The sequence below is a fragment of the Pinus tabuliformis genome, chromosome 8 (genome assembly GCF_031772625.1).
Source record: "Pinus tabuliformis cultivar Carrire ecotype Pingquan chromosome 8, CPIR1, whole genome shotgun sequence".
NCBI classification, from domain to species: Eukaryota; Viridiplantae; Streptophyta; class Pinopsida; order Pinales; family Pinaceae; genus Pinus; species Pinus tabuliformis.
Window position 1 is genome coordinate 914,532,620 of NC_142294.1, and position 24,414 is coordinate 914,557,033.

At 38.7% G+C, this 24,414-nt stretch overlaps 1 pseudogene; it reads right to left on the reverse strand.

Annotated features, from left to right (window-relative positions):
* LOC149238508 (chromatin-remodeling ATPase INO80-like) overlaps nt 1-24,414 on the reverse strand; it is a 111,050-nt pseudogene that overhangs the window by 41,471 nt on the left and 45,165 nt on the right.

Below are 24,414 nucleotides of genomic sequence, written 5' to 3' on the forward strand. Positions count from 1 at the left end.
GGCATGAGCATATTTGAATAGAGTGGGCCAATAATAACCAGCCCTGATATATTTATGTGTTGTAGTGTTTCCCACATAGTGGCCACCTTCCATTCAATCATGCAAGTCTCTGAGTACCTTCTTTGTATCTTGTGGCTCAAGGCATCTTAGCAGAACACCATTGTGGTGTTTTTTGAAAAGAACTCCATGGACTAGCTAGTAATATAGAGTTTTTAAATGGATTTCCCTCTTTTGTTTATTCGATAAGTGTTTGGGAAAGATGCCATGCTCTAGAAATTGTCGTAATTTTGAATACCATGGTGTTTTACACTTGGACTGAGGAACATATTCAATATTGTACATTGCTATCTCCTACTCCCAATCTAAAAGATCTTGCTCGAGAGCATCTCTTGCTTCAATTTCTAGCTTACAGAGACCATGAACCTTTATGGTGTGAACTGGTTTGAATTCCAAATCATATTCTTGTAAACATGTCATCCAACTAGCTTTCTTCACATTCAATTGTTGTTGCACGAGCAGTGTTCTTACTATTGGATGAGGTACAAAAGTGTGTTGAAAATAGCAACAAGAAATGCTAAATATAGAAGTGCTAAAAATAGCATTGCTATAAATAGCATTTCGGGATACATTCCAATTTTAGTTAGTCCTTGAACTAAAATTGAGAATTAAAATTCGAATTTGATTTTAGCAGTTGTTTGAAAAATAATTAATTAATTCATCTTGAGTTAATTAGTTGCAGAAAATCAAACATGAAGTCTATGTGAAGACATGCAACAGTTTCCCCTTTGATTGAGGAAGTTATCCCTTGATTAAGGAGATCAGGATGAGTTGTACTTTGATTTGTAATTAGTTAGCTCAGTTAACTAAGTTAAGTCCAGTTAGATTAGTTCCAACAGTTTGTGGAACTGATTGTGAGTTTAGTTAGTTAATGCATGCATGCATGTAACTACTGCACTTCAGATAACTGAATATTCTCTCATAGATAACTCATGCATGTCAGTTCAGTCAGAGACCAGTTGAGATCATATGATGGAACAGTGTACTATCAGTTGCAGGAATATTCCATTGAGGATATCTCTTACATGCAGAAGGAATTCATTCCTTGGAGATTGCACAGTTACTTCTGAGTTTGGTGAGTTGTGTGAGAGGTCAATTCACACAGGTGGTAGCTAGAGGACCCAGGAGAAACTATGCAAGGAAATAGGAGGCTTGGAGGACTGAGGGAAGGCATATGTTGTCTATTCAATCTATGAGCAGTATTGAGGGATTGTACTGAGAGCTGGATAGCTTGTGAGCTAAAGCTTTGTGTAATCCAGAAATTTTTCCACTTGTATGATAATACAAAGATCGGGGTTTTTAACTGAGGCTTTCCCCAGAGTATTCTTCTGTGTTCATGTGTGATTGGTTTCTCATTCTTTGTTATATGTGTTCTATTTTATCTTTCTCAAAATCGATTAAGCTTCCACAAGTTTGTTTATAGAAGTAGATCGAGTATTTTGCTTTAGTATATTGCATTATCAGGTGATCTACAGTGGGAAATTCTACATGGTATCAGAGCAAAAGTGATCAAAGCAAAGAACAGTATACAAAGAAGGGAGAAGTTCAAAGTTTGAAGCTCCTGATTATAGAATTCAAATTCTTATCACATCTCAAATTTCACCAATGGCGTTAAATGGTTTGAGACTTTAGTATGCCCTTGATGGCAGCTCGAATTATATAGCCTGGAAGGATCACATGGAAGCGGTATTAGAGGACAACGGTTTGAAGGACTTCATTGATCAAGAAGTCCCCAAGCCAGCAACTGCTAATGCCCAAGAATTGGCAGAATGGAAGAAATGTGTGGCTAGAGCGAGGAGAATCCTTCTGGAGGGAGTTCAAGACCACATAGTCTCAAGTCTCCATGGGAAGGAGACACCGTCTTCAATGTGGAAAACATTGAAGGATCTATATCATAACAGTAGCGATCAGAGGAAGTTGGCACTAAAAGAAAAGCTTAGGAAAATTAAGTGTGAAAAGGGTGACATGATCTCTACATATCTGAACAAGCTCACCACCTGCAGGGATCAGCTTGGAAGTTTAGGGATCACGACAGCCAATGATGACATGGTGAGTCTTGCTCTCCTCAGTCTTCCTAAGAGTTGGCATAACTACCAAGACTCGGTAAATGGAAAAGAGAAACTGCCAGATTGGGAACGACTTTGGTCGGATATGATGCAGGAGGATATAAGAAGAAGCACCAGAGATGGATCTTCATCAAAGCAAGATGATGAATAAAATCTAGCCTTAGTGAGTAAGGCAAGGAAAGGGAAAGGGAAGGTGTCCATTCCAAATCCAGTTCTTCCCATGGTGGGAAGAAGATTGACAAATCGAAAGTGAGATTCTTTCATTGTCATAAGGTGGGCCATTATGCTACAAATTGTCCACAGAAGAAATCCAAGAAGGGATCCTCGAAGGGATCATATGGTGAGGCACTGGCCTTACAGGTTGAATTGGATTTCACCTTCATCGCATGTATGGTTTCATCGATGGTGGTGTTGTAGGGAAAAGTATCCGACTCGGATGACCCTAACCCACTCTAAGGGTGACAGTTCCTTAGCAACAATTGTAAAACAAACTACTGAAGGTTTACTTCTTTATGAAAGCAAAAGAGGATGGAGAAAGCACTAACCGTTGCCTTGCGCTTAATGTCGAATCCAAACTCTCCTCTTTGGCCGCTTGTTCCTAGCTCTTTGTCCTTCTGCTCGCCCGGCTACAATGAGATCCTGCACAATGACAAAGAAGGAAACTACAAGAGGCATGCAATCATAACTGGTTCATGGATTAGTGTAAACCAAACATGCAATCATCACAATACATAATTGAAACAAGAGCACATAGAAGAACCTCAATAGCTTTTATTAATGAAGAAATAAAGGTTCTGAGAGGATTACAACCATTGCAGGCTCCAACCCAGCAACACCTCCCAGCAGAAAGAATTGCTCTTCTTCACCTCTCTCAAACAATCACCCAATAACTCAAGAATGAAACCAACAGCATATCATTACTTTGCACAAAATTCCAGCCTCTCGAGCTCATAGGAGAGAGCTCAATATATAGATGAATTGAGAAAGGATGAGTCAGCTTGCAACTGATGTGTAGCTGCCTTGTGTCCTCTCTCTCTTCAGTTAATCTTCAGTTGATCTTCAGTTCTTGAGTCCACTTGGTGAACCTTGCTTCCACTTGGAGAAACAAAGCCTCTGACTCATTACAAGGCGAAATACCTGACCCAAGTGTCATTTTTGGAAGATTCCAAAGCAATGACTCACTGTGCCACATGTCCAAACTCGCCCAACGCAGGTGGGCTTTGTTCTACCTGCTTTGCAACGCAGGTACACCATGGAGCAGTTGTGTTTCAGCGCAGAAGCCTAGTGGAGCACCTGCTTTGATTTCAGGATTGCTTGTTTTTGAGTGTTTTCAGGTGGAGAACTGATCTGAGAGCTGTTGGTTTGCTGACCTTGTTCCTCTAGGGGTAGGAACATCATGTTTAGGGAACTTTGGATCCCTTGGATTATTGACAATTCATGCTTATTGTTGTAAGGCACAAAATTGTCTATAACAGATGCCCCCTAAAGTATGAGGTCGTTTATCGGGTGAAATGCTTTATTGAGAGGATCCGAAGTTCATTCAATCTACTGAGAAGTGTCCTGTAATAAGATACAATACAATACATTATTTTTCATACATTTTTCATGATCTAGCTGAGGCGGGCATTCCCATGCTCAGCTTTATAAATACATTTTGGTACATAGAACAGACGATCGTCTGATGTAGACTGATATTCCTCTGCCGAAATTATCATCCTTTGAGAAGGATGATCATCTGCTGTAATGATGTACATATCAAATTTCTTTATGTCCTGAATATATATCGCAGCCCGGATGGATGAAACTAGATCCGGGGTCTTCAAACTCTTCCGATCTTCACTCGATGTACAAGTCGATCCATGTGAGAATTTCTTGAAGTCGAACATGGAAAGACATCGCTTGATTACCGGTCAATGATGTAAACCGTTAACAAGCGCGAGAGGAATCACCGATAAGGATGATGACCCTCAAGGTACGGCAGTACAATCTACATGGTGGGAATAAAGGACTTGGCGTCGACCACCATGCAAAATCTTCTAGTCGAAGGTCATTGATGTATACCTGTCGCCGGAAGTGAGAAACTTGCCATTGAGGCATGCAAGCTTCAAAGTACTGAGGGGGGTGTTCCTAGATCAACTCCTTGGATAATGAGCTGATGTCGACAAGGAGCGATCCGTCAAAGGAGGGCCTTAATGAATCCCACATCAGTGACACGGAACGGAGCTAGTGATTATGATGAGGTGAAAACAAATTGTGATGTATGATTCAGGGTGGCGGTCATGAAGTGGATGAAGGATAATGTATGGCAGTGGGTGGAACACGGTTGACTCTTTACAGAACCACATCTCTTGAACATATAACGACACTGATGTGATGGATTGGTAGCATTACCCCAATGGTGGATGGTGTGGCGAGGACCATGATTCTGCGACCGGTGAATGAAACAACCCAACCCGATGTGCTACGGAGGACAAAGTGTCATGTTCAAGAGCGACTTGCTACCATTAATGCTGTGAGGTTCTCCCAATTTTTCCCCAGTCATTGCTGACCAGTACCTCTTTATTTTTGTCAAGCTTGAGGAGGATAACATATGCTTGTTCTATAACCTGCCCTTCGGGCAAGCCCATCGCTATGTTTTAACGAGCCTAGCGATAGGGAAACTCGTTCTCGTCTAAAGACAAGTTTGTCGCTATTTAATCATTTTAACGAGTCTAACGACAAGGAAAACTCGGTCCTTTTCATTTTTAGAGAGTCTGAAAAGGTACGAAAAGTTAACTCCAAAATTCCTTTTTCGTCATCTAATCCCTTAAGTCCGAAAAAGTTTAAAACAATACAGAAGGGATGAATTTTTGGTTGCTTTAACGAGCCGAACAAACAAGCGCTCGATCTTTTTGTGCAATAATCCCTTAGGTCCAAAAAGATTAAAATCTAGAGGAGGGATAGCTTTCCGGTCGCTTTAACAAGCTGGAAGGCCAAAACTCGGCAAACTTTTCATATTTTACGAGTCAGTGAAAAGAGCTCAAAGAAGACTCGTCTTTTGAGGAACGAGTGATGAACAGGGATAGCAGCAGATTCCAAGTACAGGTTGGAATTCTCCAATCACGGCAGTGTCACAAGGATGGCTAAGTGAAATCACTCTTCGCAGCTGTTCCTCAAAATGGGTAAACAAACATATGGAGGTGAACGATTGGCCAAATGAACAGATGGAGGTGATGGCATATAAACACGACCAAGGGCTTTTAATATGGCTTTCAAAGGTTACATTTCTCGAGGTTGTTTACCGGTTCATTTTTCTGGATGAGCTTGAACTGCTAGGGAAAGATTGCTCACAATTTACGTTTATTTTTTAACGAGCATGAACTTCTGCACAAAAACTGCTCGATGATGCCCCCAGCATAATAATGCAGACGAGGCACATGCCCCCTAAACTTAAAGGGGCAGTTCATTTTTTAACGAGCTTGAATACGTTCAAACCTTGCTCAATCCTGATGCCCCCAGCATAAAAATGCAGACGAGGCATATATCCTCTAAATCTTAAGAGGACATTTCATTTTTTAATGAGGTTGACATCGTAAAAGAACTATCCTCATTTACTCCTTATTTCATTTTTTAAACGAGGTTGACTTGAAAAAGGAACTATCCTCGATCTTTTAGATCCGCTAGAAACAGAAGGTCTCATATTCCATTGTGGTCATTTCCGCCAGATTACTTGAAGGCGGCAATGCGGAAGTACCCATTAAAGTAGGGTCTTTTAGGAAAATGACTCCGACATTTTGGAGAGAGTGATTCCTTCCCTGGATCATAGGAATGCTTCCCGTAGTAAATGGTGGCACAACTTTTGTCGAAGTTGTCGTCGAACTGCTTGGTTGATCATTTCTTTTACCGTTCGACGACTGCGGATTCCCGCAGTTTTTGCATTTTGTCGAAATCAAAGCATCATTCTGTTGTTCAGAGGTCGACACCATTAGCACCTGGCACCGGGAAGTATCTCCACTATTAACCAGATTTTGACTTGGATCGGGAAACGGATCAGTCAACACAGCTGGGGTTTGTGAATTCTTTAAGAATCTTTTAAACTCGGCTTTATATGGACAATCTCTTGTCCAATGATCCTCATCACATATCTGACACCCAGAAGGTGGTTTCCCTTTTCCAAAAGAAGTTTTTCGAGGAGATGAATCTCCTTGTTTTTTCTTCTCTTTGTTTTGATTCTTCCTGCTTACTGGTTGATTGGTTTCTTTGCCCTTATCTGTCGATACGGCATTTACTTCCGAAGCAAGAACTTCTTCATGCGCATTTTGATTCGAATCCTTACGGGCCTTCTTTTGATTGGTCCTTTTCGGATTCGTGTTTTCCGTGCCAATCACACCATCACCGGCATGAGAGTCACTGTTTGATTTAGGAGGAGGAGGGATTGAAAACTCTGGTCTAGGGGCGTCTAGTATTTTGTCATAGAGCGTGCCGGACTGAGTATATACTAAATCCAAGTATTGTGCACGAGCGATAACTTGCTCTTCTGTTACGACTCCTCCCTTTGCTACATCTTCCATTATAGCCGGAAGCAATGACTTTATAAACCACTCAGCTAAAAGTTGATCAGGAACGTATGTTTTAACCATTCTTCGTCGACGTCGCCACTCATGTATATGATCTGATATATGAGTTGCGGTTGTCTGTTTGAAGTTAGTCAATATCTCTGTTCCCGTTTCGTACCTTATTGGTAATTGAAAGTGGGTCAAGAAAGTTGTGGCAAGGGAGCCAAAATTGTCGAACGAAGCTCTAGGCAATTCTATATACCATTTTGCCGCCGGACCTGTCAATGTCCTCTGAAAGAGGCGAAGCCTTATCGAATCGTCATTCAAAGTGTTCGACGAACACCATAGATGAAATGTCATCACATGATTCGATGGGTCTTCACCTGGATTTCCATTGAATTTAGGAATGTCGGACGGGAGTTTGTGTGGAATCACTGGCCACCAAGGGGCGTAAGCAATTGGATCGTTTGTTAACCGATGTAAATCAGGCAACTCTAAAGTCGCCACGAATGGTAACTGCTGGTTCAAGTTAGGTGAAGCGTAACCAGGATACGATGGAATCGCCTGAACAGTCGGTCTTTGCATACCAGCATAATGGAGTTGATGTTGGTATGATGAATACGGTTGATGGACTTGGCCACTATAAAGTGGTTGATTTTGACCATTTTGAATATATGGTTGTCCAGTATTCGCAAATATTTACTGTTCAGAACCTTGGTACACTTGTTGGAATTGCGGCTGTTGGTATTGCATTATCCACGGTTGCGACACCATGGGTTGTTGCGCTACACTAACCATTGGACCAAGATGTGGGGTAGTCGTACCCAACTGTACTTGTGTTGTCCCACCAGTAGGTGATTGTGGTTGGGTCGCAGGGTCAAGTGGTTGTTGCATGAGAACCTGAGCAATCTGAGGTTGACACACAACAGGCATTGTTTGAACTTGCGACACGGTCACAATAGCCGGTGTAGTTGGGATGTTTGTCACAGGTACACACTGTTGCATAGAATATACAACTCTCGGTGGCTGGGATAGCACAGGTACCCAACTACTCGTTGCAATTCTGCCATAACTTGAATAAGGTTGAGAGCTCCCGTATGGGTACTGCCCCCCATACGGTAGCAACCCAGAACTCAAGGCAACTGCCTGCCTTGGAGGACTGGATGGCCTAATTAGATTCCCAAAAGGGTCAATTTGATGAGCCTCACCATGAGAGTTACCAGACATTACTCCGGAACAAACAGGAACAGACCATACTGTCGAGATAGTCTCTTGATGGACTCCTTCTAGCGACTGCGAGCTAGTTGGGACAGATGGTATGCCGGCGAACATTGTTGGATTTGCAGCAGGTAATTCTGTCGTCGCCGTGTCATTCGACACAGTCCTAGATGTCGACGGTTGTTCAGTCATTTTTAGTCTATCCAATTGATCACCTAGTGATTCTACAGGAACTTCCACTGGTGATGGACAAACTTCTGTTGTAGCAGGAAATAGAGTGACCCCTACTCCAAATTGAATTGGAGTGGATACTTGCGGTTCCTCTATAATTTCCTCTATCGCAATCAAACCAGGTGGAAGAGGAAGACCGTCAGGTCCGTAAAAGATTTCCGGTGCCGAAGAAGGGGTTGTATCGACCGCGACGGATGTTTGAGGAACAAAACTCTCTGGACCGGTTACAGATGGAACTGGTTCAGTCATACGAGTATTTGCCCCCAAACTAGGATCAGTATTACTGTCCCTTTGTGGCGATTGAACTTCTTCTATTAAGGCAGGGTTTCCAGAAATGTTTGGAGTGACCAAAATCTCAGATGTTGTTGGAACGCTTGTTCTAACTTTTAAAGGAGATTTTGAACTGGTTCGACGAGCTCGCTTTGTCCGGATTGTTTTCGATTCCGGAGACAAAGATGGTTGACTCGCAAGCCTCCGAGAACGACGGATATTCAATTGACTTTCTTCCACGATTGCGGATTACTCGATCAACTAAAATATAAAGGGGAAAATTTGTGTTTCCGATTTGAATGAATTTTATTAGACGCTTTTAAACATAACTTTGCTTTTTCATGTTTTAAGAGTCGAGAAAAAGCTAAAGATGACTCTAGTCGCCTTCGATGTATTAACGAGCCCGAAGTGACAAATGCTCGGTTGGACCTTTTCAGTTATAGAGTTTGAAAAGGGCCAAAAGAAACTGCTCTGGAGATCTAGGCAGAGGGTGTGCCAAACCTTTCGCAAAACCACAGAATACGTTTTACGGTACGGGTGGTCGATCTTCGTGAATGCTGTGTTCACTGCATCGCGATCAGTAGGGCGGCCGACACGGCTTCCTATGGATAAAGGATAATTGCCTATAGGGGTCTCCCAATATATACTCGACGGTACGTGGGAGCACAAGTCCGTATTAGTGCCACCGACTCTCAGGAGGAATCACCCACCTTCGTAGAGATCGACAGTCACTATGTTTAACGACGCCGGAACACGTCTCTACCTAGACCTCTAGATGTTTGCGTTATGTTTCAAATGCGTTGTTAGGTTCATTCAGTATATTTTAAGTTGATCTTTTTAAAGTTTGCCTTTCAAGGTTCACCACGAGATGTATATGACAAATTCCTAAATGCAGCCTAAGATGAGAAGCAAGCTTTTTCAAATCTTTTTGACTGATGAAAATCTTAACTACTGAGAGAGAAAGAAGGCAAATTCTTTTCACACAGTTCATACAGCACAAACTAATGCACTTTCTCCTAAATCATCATGCAAACTTTTTTCAAATGCAAAATGCACAATGCATGTATTTTCTTTTCCCTTTCTTAATGTGGATGGATACAAAAAGAAAGTGGTTATATAACTTCGATTTCGATTTAAAGCGAAAGTAAACAAGCTTGTCCAAAATCAAAAGACACCTTAAGATTCACTTGCTTAATCACTGGAAATACATGAAATCAAACCATACGAACGAGAGTAAAATGACTAACCAGCTATGGACAGCAAACAAGCTAACTCTTTAGACCAGCAAAACGCCTAATACAGGTTCAGATCTAAGAGGCCAAAATCATGACTAGTTTACTTTTCGTTATGGGAAATTGTAAATGAGTAAGAAATACAAAGAACAAGTACAATTTCGTTATATAACAGAGGCAGAATGATGGCAAGTAATATTGGTTTCAAAACAGGCACAAGACTGACACCTAGCAGCAAAACTAAGTGAAAACAGGCAAGAGAAAGGAGGAAACCCCAAATGCACTAAGCAAATTTGGGTCAACGCAGGCTCTGCACAGTCAAACTGGCTCTCAGCGCAGGTAGCTAGTTCGGGACCTGCGTTGCAAAGCAGGTAGCCTGTGTACTACCTGCTTTGGAAAACGAGAGTTGCGTTTTCACAGTTTCCGGGTCATAATTTTCTCAAAAATGCACGGTTTTTGCTCAAATCAGAAGCATTCAGTCAAGCATACTCAAAGGGATGATTTAGAAGGTATAAAGCTATCACTAAGAGCTTACAAGGATCTTTGTAGATCAGCTCTTCAAATCATGAATCTGCTCAAAAAATGAGCAAGAGTAGCTGCCCTCTACTTCGCTTTTGATATAGTCAAAAGCTTTTCGATTTGGTACTCTTTTCTTCAGGAAATGAATAGCAAAGATACTACAAAGACAATCAAACGGATACGATCCCCAGCGGAGTCGCCAGTTTGTTGTAGGGAAAAGTATCCGACTCGGATGACCCTAACCCACTCTAAGGGTGACAGTTCCTTAGCAACAATTGTAAAACAAACTACTGAAGGTTTACTTCTTTATGAAAGCAAAAGAGGATGGAGAAAGCACTAACCGTTGCCTTGCGCTTAATGTCGAATCCAAACTCTCCTCTTTGGCCGCTTGTTCCTAGCTCTTTGTCCTTCTGCTCGCCCGGCTACAATGAGATCCTGCACAATGACAAAGAAGGAAACTACAAGAGGCATGCAATCATAACTGGTTCATGGATTAGTGTAAACCAAACATGCAATCATCACAATACATAATTGAAACAAGAGCACATAGAAGAACCTCAATAGCTTTTATTAATGAAGAAATAAAGGTTCTGAGAGGATTACAACCATTGCAGGCTCCAACCCAGCAACACCTCCCAGCAGAAAGAATTGCTCTTCTTCACCTCTCTCAAACAATCACCCAATAACTCAAGAATGAAACCAACAGCATATCATTACTTTGCACAAAATTCCAGCCTCTCGAGCTCATAGGAGAGAGCTCAATATATAGATGAATTGAGAAAGGATGAGTCAGCTTGCAACTGATGTGTAGCTGCCTTGTGTCCTCTCTCTCTTCAGTTAATCTTCAGTTGATCTTCAGTTCTTGAGTCCACTTGGTGAACCTTGCTTCCACTTGGAGAAACAAAGCCTCTGACTCATTACAAGGCGAAATACCTGACCCAAGTGTCATTTTTGGAAGATTCCAAAGCAATGACTCACTGTGCCACATGTCCAAACTCGCCCAACGCAGGTGGGCTTTGTTCTACCTGCTTTGCAACGCAGGTACACCATGGAGCAGTTGTGTTTCAGCGCAGAAGCCTAGTGGAGCACCTGCTTTGATTTCAGGATTGCTTGTTTTTGAGTGTTTTCAGGTGGAGAACTGATCTGAGAGCTGTTGGTTTGCTGACCTTGTTCCTCTAGGGGTAGGAACATCATGTTTAGGGAACTTTGGATCCCTTGGATTATTGACAATTCATGCTTATTGCTGTAAGGCACAAAATTGTCTATAACAGGTGGGGTGTGTTTGGTACCTGGACAGTGGAGCTTCATTCCACATGACTGGCAATAAGAATCTTTTTAATACCTTGGAGGATAAGGATCCCCAGATGCGGATCGATATGGGCTATGATGGAAAGTATCATGTTTCAGGTGAAGGTACAGTTGTGTTTCAGAGGGAGCATGGAGCTCCTCTCACCCTGACTGATGTAAAGCATGTGCCAGGTCTGAAGAAGAATCTTGTGTCCATCGCTATGCTGGAAGACAAAGGTTATGATGTAGTCTTTAGTAAAGGAAAGGCACTCTTGAGGCATATCGGCACTGGACAGACCAAGAGGATTGGGATTCAAGTTAAGAATTTCTACAAGTTGGGGGTAGACGACTGTGCTACATTGAGTTCCAAAGTAGAGTTGGTGCAGAGCCAAGATGTTGGCGAGCTATGGCATAGAAGATTGGGCCACTTACACCATGGGGCCTTGAAGATCATGCAGCAGATTTCTACCAAACTTCCCAAGGGAAAAATGGAGCAAATGGATACATGCAAAGGTTGTACCGTGGGTAAGTATGTGAAATATTCCTTTCAGGATCGAGACAGTAGAGCTGGAGAAATCCTAGAACGAGTTCATATAGATGTGTGTGGACCATTCTCTACAGCCTCCACTGCTAAACAAAGGTACTATGTTATTTTTATTGATGATTTTTCTCGTAGATGTTGGATCTACTTTATGCAGAAGAAGGATCAAACCTTCTCAAGGTTTTGTAAGTTTAAAGCCTTGGAAGAGAAAGAATTTGGAAAGAAAATAAGGGCCTTGCTAAGTGACAATGGTGGAGAGTATGTCTCCCAACCGTTTAAGGACTTCTGTGCATCAGAAGGAATTAAACAGGAGTTGACGGCACCCCATAACCCACAGAAAAATGGGGTGGTCGAAAAGAAGAACAAATCAATTGTGGGAGTAGCTTGAGAGATGTTGCATGACCAAAGCCTACCACTTCATTTGTGGGCTGAGGCATGCAATACAATAGTATACTTGCAGAATAGAAGCCTACATCGTATACTGGGAATGAAGACACCAATGGAGGCCTTTTCCAGGAAGAGACCAGATCTGAGTCACTTCAGGATCTTTGGATCATCATTTTATTGCCATGTGACCAAAGATGCCCGAAAGAAGCTAGATCCAACAGCTAAGTTGGGGATACTTGTGGGGTACATAGATACACCCCACAACTATTGGTTGTTCTTGCATACTAGTCAGGGGACAGTGGTATGCAGAGATCTGAAGTTTGACGAGCAGAAAGCCATGCGAGTATCACTTGAGAGGGAGCTCAAGTTACATGCAGAGGAGGAACTTTTAGTTCCTAAGGAGGAGGAGCCTCAGACTAATGCGGAGCAGCTGCATGTAGAGGATCTGGGAGTGGATACATCCACTCATGCTGAGTCTTCCAGAGATGGGCGGAAATGCTCAAGGGAAGCTGACAAGTTGATGCTAGATGCAAGAGAGAATGTGGTACAGCCATCTTCTTAGCGTAGACAAAGGATGTCGCCTGAGCGGTACACTGGTTACATGGCCCTGGTTGGGGAGTGTGTAGAGACCGAACCTTCTTCTTTTGAGGAAGAAGTGCAGCAACCAGTATGGGTTGATTCAATGGTGGAGGAGTATGACTCCATCATTCAGAACTATGTTTGGGATGTTTTCCCAAGACCAGAGGACAAGTCAGTGGTGAGTTCCCGATGTCTTTACAAGGTAAAGCAAACAGCTGATGGTAGTGTTGAGAAACATAAGGCAAGGTTTGTTGTCCGTGGTTTCTCACAAGTCGATGGGATCGACTACGATGATACTTTTGCTCCTGTAGCAAGATACTCATCTATCATATCGATGTTGGCGCTATAAACTCAGATGGGTTGGAAGATCCATCAGATGGATGTGAAGACTGCTTTCCTCAATGGAAAGATTGAGGAAGAGGTGTACATTGAGTAGCTGGAAGGTTTTGATACCTTCGATCGTGAGTCGCATGTGTGCCGACTTAAGAGGGATTTGTACAGGTTGAAGCAAGCACCTCGTGCTTGGTACACCAGGATCGACAGCTATTTCACTGGGTTGGGCTTCACCAAGAGTGAAGCAGATGCGAAACTTTACCACATCATGGTAGAAGGTAAGCCATTGATCATTGTTCTTTATGTTGATGATCTGATATTGACAGGTGATGATCAGTCAATCAAGTCTTGCAAGGAGAACCTTGCAAGAGAGTTCAAGATGAAAGACATGGGCCTTATGCACTACTTTCTAAGCATGGAAGTGTGGCAGAAGGATGGGGAAGTGTTTGTGTCTCAAGGCAAGTATGCCAATGAGATACTCAGGCGATTCCACATGGAGAAGTGCAAGCCCATGCAGACTCCTCTAGCCGGTAATTGGAGTAAGGAGGATGCTACTTCAAGTGAGGTAGTAGATGCTACTATTTATCGGTAGCTTGTGGGTTCATTGATGTATCTAGTGAACACACAACCAGACTTGTGCTTTGCAGTGAACCAGCTAAGTCAAGCTATGGTTCAGCCTACCAAGCTATTTTGGAAGGCAGCAAAGCATGTGCTAAGATACCTCAAAGGCACATCTCAGTATGGATTGTGGTATAGACGGATAGAGGGAGTGAAGCTTCAGGGCTTCACAGATGCAGATTGGGTAGGGAGTCCATCAGACCGGAAGAGCACTTCAGGAGGAATCTTCAACCTTGGTTCAACTGCATTTTCTTGGTACAGCAGGAAATAGAGGTCAGTTGCACTTAGCTCAGAAAAGGTTGAATACATGGCTGCCAGTCGGGCAACATGTGAGGCCATTTGGATGTGAAAGATTCTATTTGGATTGTTTGGTGAGAGGATGGATCCAACTATGATCTATTGCGATAATCATAGTTGTATCAAAATCTCTAAGAATCCAGTATTTCATGACAAGTCCAAGCACATCGATATTCGGTATCATCATCTTCGAGACTGTGTGGTGAAGAGGATCATGTTGTTGCTATATGTTTCGACCGAGGAACAGGATGCAGATATTTTGACTAAGGCATTGTCAAAATGCAAGTTCGAGTTCCACAGAGACAGGATTGGGGTGATAGATAATCCCTTTCTTGTTCAGAGGGAGTGCTGAAAATAGCAACAAGAAATGCTAAATATAGAAGTGCTAAAAATAAATTGCTATAAATATCATTTCGGGATACATTCCAATTTTAGTTAGACCCTGAACTAAAATTGAGAATTAAAATTCGAAATTAATTTTAGCAGCTCTTTGAATTAATTCATCTTCAGTTAATTAGTTGTAGAAAATCAAACATGAAGTCTATGTGAAGACATGCAGCAGTTTCCCCTTTGATTGAGGAAGTTATACCTTGATTAAGGAGATCAGGATGAGTTGTACTTTGATTTGTAATTAGTTAGCTCAGTTAACTGAGTTAAGTCCAGTTAGATTAGTTCCAACAATTTGTGGAACTGATTGTGAGTTCAGTTAGTTAATGCATGCATGCATGTAACTACTGCACTTAAGATAACTGAATATTCTCTCATAAATAACTCATGCATGTCAGTTCAGTCAGAGACCCGGTTGAGATCAGATGATGGGACAGTGTACTATTAGTTGCAGAAATATTCCATTGAGTATATCTCTTGCATGCAGAAGGAATTCATTCCTTGGAGATTGCACAGTTACTTCTGAGTTTGGTGAGTTGTGTGAGAGGTCAATTCACACAGGTGGCAGCCAGAGGACCCAAGAGAAACTGCGCAAGGAAATAGGAGGCTTGGAGAACTGAGGGAATGCATATTTTGTCTATTCAATCTATGAGCAGTATTGAGGGATTGTATTGAGAGCTGGATAGCTTGTGAGCTAAAGCTTTGTGTAATCCAAACATTTTTCCACTTGTATGATAATACAGAGATCGGGGTTTTTAGCTGAGACTTTCCCCAGAGTATTCTTCTGTGTTCATGTGTGATTGATTTCTAATTCTCTGTTATATGTGTTTTATTTGATCTTGCTCAAAATTGATTAAGCTTCCGCAAGTTTGTTTGTAGAAGTAGATGAAGTATTTTGCTTTAGTATATTGCATTATCAGGTGATCTACAGTGGGAAATTCTACAAAATGATCATGTGATATTTTGATAGATAGGGCCTGAAATACTTAACTACCTAGTATACAACATATTCTTGTTTTTCAATGGTAGGGTAATTTAATTTTGGCCCTTGTAGGCTAGTTCTAATAAAAGAGATAGGTCATCCATTTCCTTCAATATCCTTCTGAGTCAATACAGTTGTAATCGACGAATCTGAAGCAAATGTATAGAGTAGAGAATATTTGCCATAATATGGATTGAATAATGAGGGTGCACCAACAATAGCCTTCTTAATTTGAGCGAAAGTTTCCTTCTCTAGTTTATCCCATTTGTATACTACATCTTTCTTAATCATCTCCTATATGAGCTTGAATATTTGAGCATAATCAAAGTTGACTTTTCTCAGGAAAATAATTTTCCCTAAGAAAGAATGCATGGTTTTATTATTCACTGAAAATAGGATTTGTGTGATGGCTTTGACCCTCTCAAGATCAATTTTATTTTTTCTTTTTACAATGATGTGCCCCAAGAGAATCCCTCCAGACACACCAAAGATTCTCTTCTTGGGATTAAGAGAAATCCCATACTTTCGACACCACCCAAATATTTGTTTCAAATGATGTACGTGATCTAATTTTTTCTTAGACAACACGGTAACATCATCCAAATAAGAAAATGCAGTCTGACCAATAAGGCCATGAAAGGTGATGTCCATCGCTCTTTGGAAAGTTGCACTAGTGTTGATAAGCCCAAATGGAATCCTCTTGAAGGTGAATGTTCCCCATTTGGTCTTAAAGGTAGTCTTCAATTTGTCTAGTTCTACTACTAACACTTGATTATAACTAGAGAAGCCATCTAATAGTGAAAAAATATCAGACCCAAATATTGTCTGAAGGATATGTTTCGTGGATGGCACAGGGTAGTTGTCTTTATTGAAAGCCTAGTTGAGGTTTTTTAAATCAACACATAGACGTATTTCACTAGACTTCTTTTTAACTGGGACCAAGTTGGGAACCCAAGTGAAATGTCTGACTTTAAAGATGATCTTAGCATCAAACAACTTTCTCAATTCCTTTTGGATGTGGGGTTCCAATGTTGGATGAACCTTTCGTAATTTATGCTGGAAAATATTTTCCCCTTCTTTTATATGAATAACATGTTGGATAATATGAGTGTCATATGTCTTTACATCATCATATGTCCATGCAAATGAATCACAGTATTGTTTGAATAAGCAGATAAATGTTTTTCGCTCCTTAGATAACAACACGTAGCGAGGTTTACATACTTTGGATTTTCTTGTGTTCCTAGATTGACTTGTTCAGATGATAACTTTGAGCTCTGAGTCTTCATGTTGGTTGGACCTCCTCTAAAATGGTTCTGCAGATCATATAACTTCTCCAGGGGCATCACACTTATAGTCATAGTGTTTCCTTTCGTTTCACTGGATGCCTCCTGCAAATCCTAATCATTCTCATCCTCATCTATGGAAACATCTTTGAATACATCTTCATTAGCCATAGAGTACAATATCTATTTTTCATCATTGAAAACATGTAAATTAGTGACATTATCTGGTACATATGGTTTATATATAATTTCAACAGAAGGAAAAAAAAAAAAAAAAAAAACAAAACAAAACATTTCTCAATGGCAACATCCTAGTGGTTACATTTGATAATGCATCTGCTACAACATTTCTAACTCTAAGAACAAAACTTAATATTGAAATCTTTGAAATGATTGATTAAACACCATACCTCCTACTGGTATTTTTTTAGATTCGGGGAAACACAGTGTAAAGAATCTCTACCTTCATGTCACTAACTTTATTTAATTTGAATATGAGTGCTTCATATTCAGCAATATTATTAGTACACTTGAACTCCAAACGACATGAAATGATATGCTTCTTGTTGCATGGTGTTGACAGTGCTGGACTCACCAACATGTAATGGGATCTCCCCGATAAGAAGTCCCAATTAGACCTCAGACCATTTGGTGCGGGAGTCCTAGCAGTGGTTCATATGGTAATGCCTTTATCGTTATTTCGCACAGAGGCAAGTAAGATAACTCTGTTGGTAGCAAGGGTGTGATAGCTGTAGTGAGCCAAGGAAGGTGCATGAGAGGTTTTAACACACGGGGGTTGAGATGAGTGCGCCCCTTGGAAACCGGTGATAGCACGCAATTGAGAAGGGAACACACGAGCGAAGATGCATCACAACATGGAAAGAGAGTTAGCAAGCAATCCAAAGTGATGGTTAAATCAACAGCACATTTTAGAAAGATTCATACATACATACATACATAGCTATACATGCATGTGTAAGAAAACCAATACATATATCATTTAGAGTAAACCAGATAGCATAGAATACAATACAACATATGCATGAAACGTGATGGCTCTTGTTATATTAATAAGCATGAGTTCCAGTCGTAAAATACATCCATGTCCAACCACTAGTTCCAACAGCGGAATGTTACAACCACAACTGCCTGCTCCTCCAAAGAGATATACTAGCTTTGCGCAGTGGAGAAGCCAACACTCGAGACGATATTATCCAAGCTCTCTCCAAGATAGTATTATCGGAAGCTTGGCTGACCAAAAGCCTTTACAATGGGTTATGAGGTTCTATTTATAGCAAAGGGTGGGGTGACCCTTGACATTCCCCTTTCTGACAGTTCATCTACCCTCATGACTCTTCATCTACTCTATGGTCGTTACATCCAACTATCGACACTTGAACTTCCACTTGACAAGACGTTACATTACAATGCACATGTGCCCATGTGAGACAAAATGGCTTGAGAAAGACATGCAAGACATCACTGACACTCGGTCCGTTATGGCGAGACCAACTCTTTGACATGCTTGTGATGGTGAAGGTGGTGAGCCGATACCAAGCTTGGTCATCCATGATAGTGTGCATGCGCTCCAATGTGACATCTTGCTGAAGCGAACTCTTGCCTTCTTTGCATCCGGGTGCATTGGTGTGGCTCCTCCATCCAACTCATCTGCTAACATGCACATGGTCTTCTTGGGTGCGATCGAACCAGCAACACATTGATGCATAGTGCCTGTGTTGGTCCACCACTGTGTGTTGGTATCATGCGCATCAACTGTCAACTACATGTTCAGCTCCAGTTGGACTTGCTTCTTGTCTTTGCCTCGGTGAGTGTGCTTAATGGGTGGGATCGCAAGCATGTACACGATGACATGCATGCTTATGAATTCCTTTGCATGTGATCAACAAAACTGATCACCATGTCTGCTACATGCCAGCTACTAGGATGGATCTTTAACTTGTACAGGCATATTTTCATCCATGAGTGCATGTTGTGCCCGCACCTATACCATTTCTTACTGTAACTTATTCTCGTGTCTATGCAGCTCTTGTTCTTCCTTGAGTTGCTACTTGAGCACATGCAACTCCTTTTCTGTTCTGTTCTCTGCCTTCGCGTGATCTTCATGTCACGCCATCACCTCATAGCCTAAGTCTCCAAAGTTGCTTTCACCACAAGTGGATCTGCTTGAGCTTGCAACTTTGTTCTGCCTATGTGTTGTCAACAACCTTCCTCTTGCATTTGTTGCATCCTGTATGTTGCCTTCAACTGCTGGTCATGATGTTTCTCGCTGTGATGTTGATGATGTCATACCTTGATGTCCTTGTCTACGAATAACTTGATGTCTTCGTGGGTAGGCAAGTCCATAGACACTTGATCGACTGCATCCCTAAGGTGCAAGTAAAATTCTAAGTGCGGACACAAACAATTCCTCTAGCCCGAGAGCGGGTCTAGCCACAAAAAATACGTTCTATGGAAGATTTCCTTATGTTATAACCAATTAAGAGGGCCTACCTCTTAGTACGTTATCTGTTTGATGACGACCTTACTTCCTTGCTCCAGCTATCTTTCGTTCCTTCTTTCGAACACTTGAAACAAGTAGACAACAACAGACAAAAACCATGATAATATACAAATTGTATTCAACCTACTTAACAAGCCAAGAAACATTAAGCCATAAACATGTGAAATGACATATTATGTAGGAAATCAATTGATAGTTGCATCTTTATTAAATCAAGAAGAGATTACAACCGCCGTCTTGACGTTGATGTTCTCCTTTGACAAATCCGAGTTCCCACACACTTCTGCTAGCTTTCCGTGGATGGCCCCAACAATGATAGTCTCAAGGTTGTTCCCTTTAGACTTCACACCAAACCAACTCACAATTCTCCCTCAAACACAAACTAGAGAGCTACAAAGTATGGATAACTTGTTGATTACTCCAAACATAACTTAATTAGCACTAGCACGCACACAGTAGCTTGTGCTTGGGAAAAGTGGAGATTTATATAGCTTGAAAGGATGGGAGATGGTTCCTCTTCTCATGGGAGAAGGTCTTATCTCTTGAGGTAGTTCCATCCTAATAGGGGAATGAGCCCAATCTAACCTCCTCGGCTCCATCCAGCCTAACCATTTACCAAAATTTCATTATGAAGCTTCTAGAGTTGGAAGCTTTGGCTCCAAATTTAAAAAACTTTCCAAAAGAGGATCGGCGTGAATGTGAAAAGGCTCAGTTGCTCCTGTCGACACAAGGGACAGTTGTAATCCCCACATATCGACACGGGGAGGACATGGGTCATTAGCGTCGGTCTTGTAAACCAAGAAAAACAGAAGATTTTGGGAAAATGATGCAAAGGGGAATTGTTCTGCTCGTGAATAGGGACACAATGGGAGTTTCTTCATGATGAGAAAGCATGAAGTGTTCATTGTAGAGGTCCTCCAGGATCGAGGAACGAGGAGTACAGGGACAGTGACAAAATTCTATGTAACAGATGCCCCCTAAAGCATGAAGGTCGAACTAGAGTGAGGGGTGAAATGCTTTATAACTCAATGCGGGGAACCGAAGTCTGTCGTTGGAAAACCTGCAAGCAAGTACAGAGGATCATGGATGCAGTCATCCATAGAATGATTATGTAAATGGATCCAAGCATGGGCACATCCATCCGATAAAGAGGATCATATCGAAACCAAGGTATGGTTGCATCCATCCAATAATGAGAAGGATCACATATGACAACGCATGGTATGGTCACAACCATCCATCTAAAAGAGACATGTATATTAGCACAACCATGTCACATCGTCTTGCAACCTAGACTTTTGTAATCTAATCCCAGGGTCTTGTGCTCCAACACAACACGATCAAAGTACAGATTCTAACATGTGAATAGATGTGTTGACGTCGAACATGCTAGAAAATCACTTGATTACTAATCAATGATGTAAATTGTTAACGAGCGCGAGAGAAACCACCAATAATGACAATGGTTCTCAAGGTACTAGCAGCACAATTCATGGAATGTGAATGAAGAAACTGAAGTCGAACACCCGTGAAATCACTCGATCAAAAGCCCATGATGTGAACTTATCATCGAGTGCGAAGAACTTGCCGTTAGGGCATGCAAGTTCCAAGGTACTAAAGAGAAGTATCTCGATCAACTTCTTGGATAATGAGTTGAATTCGACAAGAAGTGACTGTGTCGAAGGAGGGCCATGATGTATCCCACATCATCGACATGAGACAAAGGGATGCACATGATTTTGAATGAATCTATCAATGTAAACTTTGAAACGAGAACTATAAACTCAAAACGGGAACTCTGACCAAAAAACCCCGAAAAAACATCAAAAAGAGTGCTAAAAAAAAAATGTTGATGCTGGAATAACACATTTTTTCTTGGGTAAATTTTCAACATGTTTTAAAAATGGCGGTGAAAACCAATTTTTTGTGCAAAAATTATCCAAAAAACACCCTCAAAAGGAAAAGTGTTAATGCTCGGAGAACACTTTTTTTTTTCAAAAGTAAAATTTCAACATTTTGGAATAATGGCGTAAATATTTTATCATGACCTCGAAAAACATTAAATTTAAAAAAATAATGAAAACATAAAATAAAATTAAAATTAAAACAATGAAAAAACACAAAAAAAAGAAGTTAAAAAATAAATAACAAAACATAAATTAAAATATATACTAAAAACAAAACATAAAATAAAAATATAAAACGAAGAAAAAAAAAAAAAATATATATATATATATATATATATATATCAAAAAAAATAAAAAAACAATCATAAAATTGTAAAAAAAAAAAAACAAAATTAATGATAAGAATTAAAAAAACAAAAATAAAAATAAAAATTATACACAAATAAATAGTAAAAAAAGAAGAAGAAAGAAAGAAAGAAAGAAGAAGAAGAAGAAGTTATCTTGTAAAAAAAAAATGGCAAAAGCAAAGATAAAAAAAAAAACAAAACAAAATAAAAACAAAAAATAAAAACTACTAAAATTAAGATTAAAATGCTGAATACTTAAAAAACAAATATAAAAGACAAAAATAAAAAATGTTAAAAAAAAATTATCTCACAAAACCATAAAAGAATTTGGAAAAAAAAAAACAAAACAAAACAAAACAAAATTAGAAAAATAAATTATATATATATATATATATAATATATATAAAATATAGAGAAATTAAAATAATAAAAAAAATAAAAAATAAAAAAAAATAAAAATAAAAATAAAAATTAACGGAAAAATAAATAAAAATTAAAATTAAAATTAATTAATTAATTAATTAAAAAACTGATAAAATTAATATTTAAAAAAAAAAAAACAAAAAATAAAAAAAAATATAATAATAAAATAAAAAATAAAAATGTGTATTTTTTATTTTTAAAAAATGTAATTATTTTTTATTAAACATACATATTTTATTAAAAAAAAATTAATTAATTAAATTTATTTTTTTTAAACAATCTTTTTTTTAATTAAACAAAATTTATAAAAAATTTTAAACAATTTTTTTTTATTTAAAAATACAAATCATTAAAAAAAAAATTAAGCAAATTTAATTTTTTTATTTAAAATTTAAAAAATTATTAAAAAAATAAAAGTTAATATTGGTTTTTTTTATTAAAAAAAAATAATAAATAAATTAGCGTGCCCCTCCCCTCCCCAACCGTGGGCAGAGGGCCTGCGTGCAGGCCCCCCCGCCCACTGCCACGCCACCACGGGCGGCCGGGGGGCGGAGGGCCGCCATAATTTTTTATTTTTTTTAATAAAAAAAACACGTTAAAAAACCAATATTAATTTTTTTTTAATAATTTTTTAAATTGTAAATTAAAAAATTAAATTTGTTTAAAAAAAATTAAAATATTTTTAATGAGATATATATATATATATATATATATATATATATATATATATATATATATATATATATATATATATATATTTTTTTAAATAAAAAAAAAAAAAAAAAAAAAAATTGTTTAAAAAAAAATTAATTTTTTTTTTTTGTAAATATAAAATGTAGGTTTAATAAAAAATAATTACATTTTTTTAATAAAAAAATACGCATTATTTTTTTTTTTTTTTTTAATTTGAATTTATTTTTTGGTTTTTTTTTTTATAATTTGAATTAATTTTTTTTTTGAATAAAAAATAGACATTTCTTTATAAACTGTAAAGTAAAAAAAAAAAAAAAATTCTTCATTTGAAAAGACATATATTTTACGCCATTTTCATAATTTTTTGGTCTTTTTTTATAATTTGAGTTTATTTTTGTTTTTTTTAATATTAATTTTACTAGTTTTTTTAATTTTTTTCGTTAATTTTCTTCTTCTTTTTTAACTAGTTTGTTTTTAATTTTTTTTCCTAGTTTTTGCTAATGTTTTTTTTTAATTTCTCAATTTTTACTTATATATATATATATATATATATATATATATAGATATTTTCCAAATTCTTTTATGGTTTATGAGATAATTTTCTTTTACATTTTTTATTTTTTATTTTTCTCTTTTTTATATATATTTTTATATTTGTTTTCTAGAAACAATTATTTCATGTGGATTGAAAATTTAATTAACGATGTATAAATATGTAGAATATCGAAAATGCAAAATATCGACCTTTTTCTTTAAATATGCAAATCAATAAAAACTTCACTACAAAAAAAATAAAAATAAAAATAAAAACAAGAAAATATGAAGAAGAAGACCACTTCCAAAATTATTAAATTTACAAAATACTATTTACATTTCATACATTAGAAAATTTAAAGTCAAAAAATAGGTCTTTTAAAAAAATGGTCTGATGCAGAATAACCACTTTTTTAAATCAGTATGAAAATCACTACCATTCTAAAACGCAGTGTACATAAAAAAAATTAAAGTGCCAAAAACTGTGCTCTAAAAAAAACATGTGTGTTCTAAATCACCCCTTTTCAAAATCGGTTCACTTTTTTGCTATCTCTACAAAACGGGTAATAGTATTAGTTCCTGTTTCAAAGTTTACGTTGATTGATACAGAGAATCAGAGGTAAGGGTAATTGCAGAAGGACAACTCTTGAACATAGCAGCAACACGATGCGGAGTTTGGCAGCCTTTAGATCCATAGGATCGGTGGTCATGATGACGTGACAGAGATCAAATGGATGGAAAAAATGAAAGGCCCAACCCAGGAAAGTCAATGATGGAGTGAGGATATCCCAACCCGACACGAAGCAGAAAGTGTCATGTTCAAGAGTGAGCTTCCGACACGACTGATAAAATTTCCCATTTTTCCCAACCATTTCTGGCAGATACCCCAATTATTTTTTAATATCAAGCTTGAAGGGGATAGCATATGCTTGCACTGTAATTTCATCCTTCAGATGAATCCGACCTAGTCAGTTTAATGAGCCCTAGGAAGGAGTAGCGCATGTTCGTCATAGTGACGAATCCAATGTCGTTTAATATTTTAACAAATCTGACAAAAGCGTAACTTGGTATCTTTTTCATGTTTAGATAATTTGAAAAAGACACGAAAAAGAGAACTCCACATGGTCCCTTTTCGTACATTTGTGTCTTTCGAGCCTAAAAAGG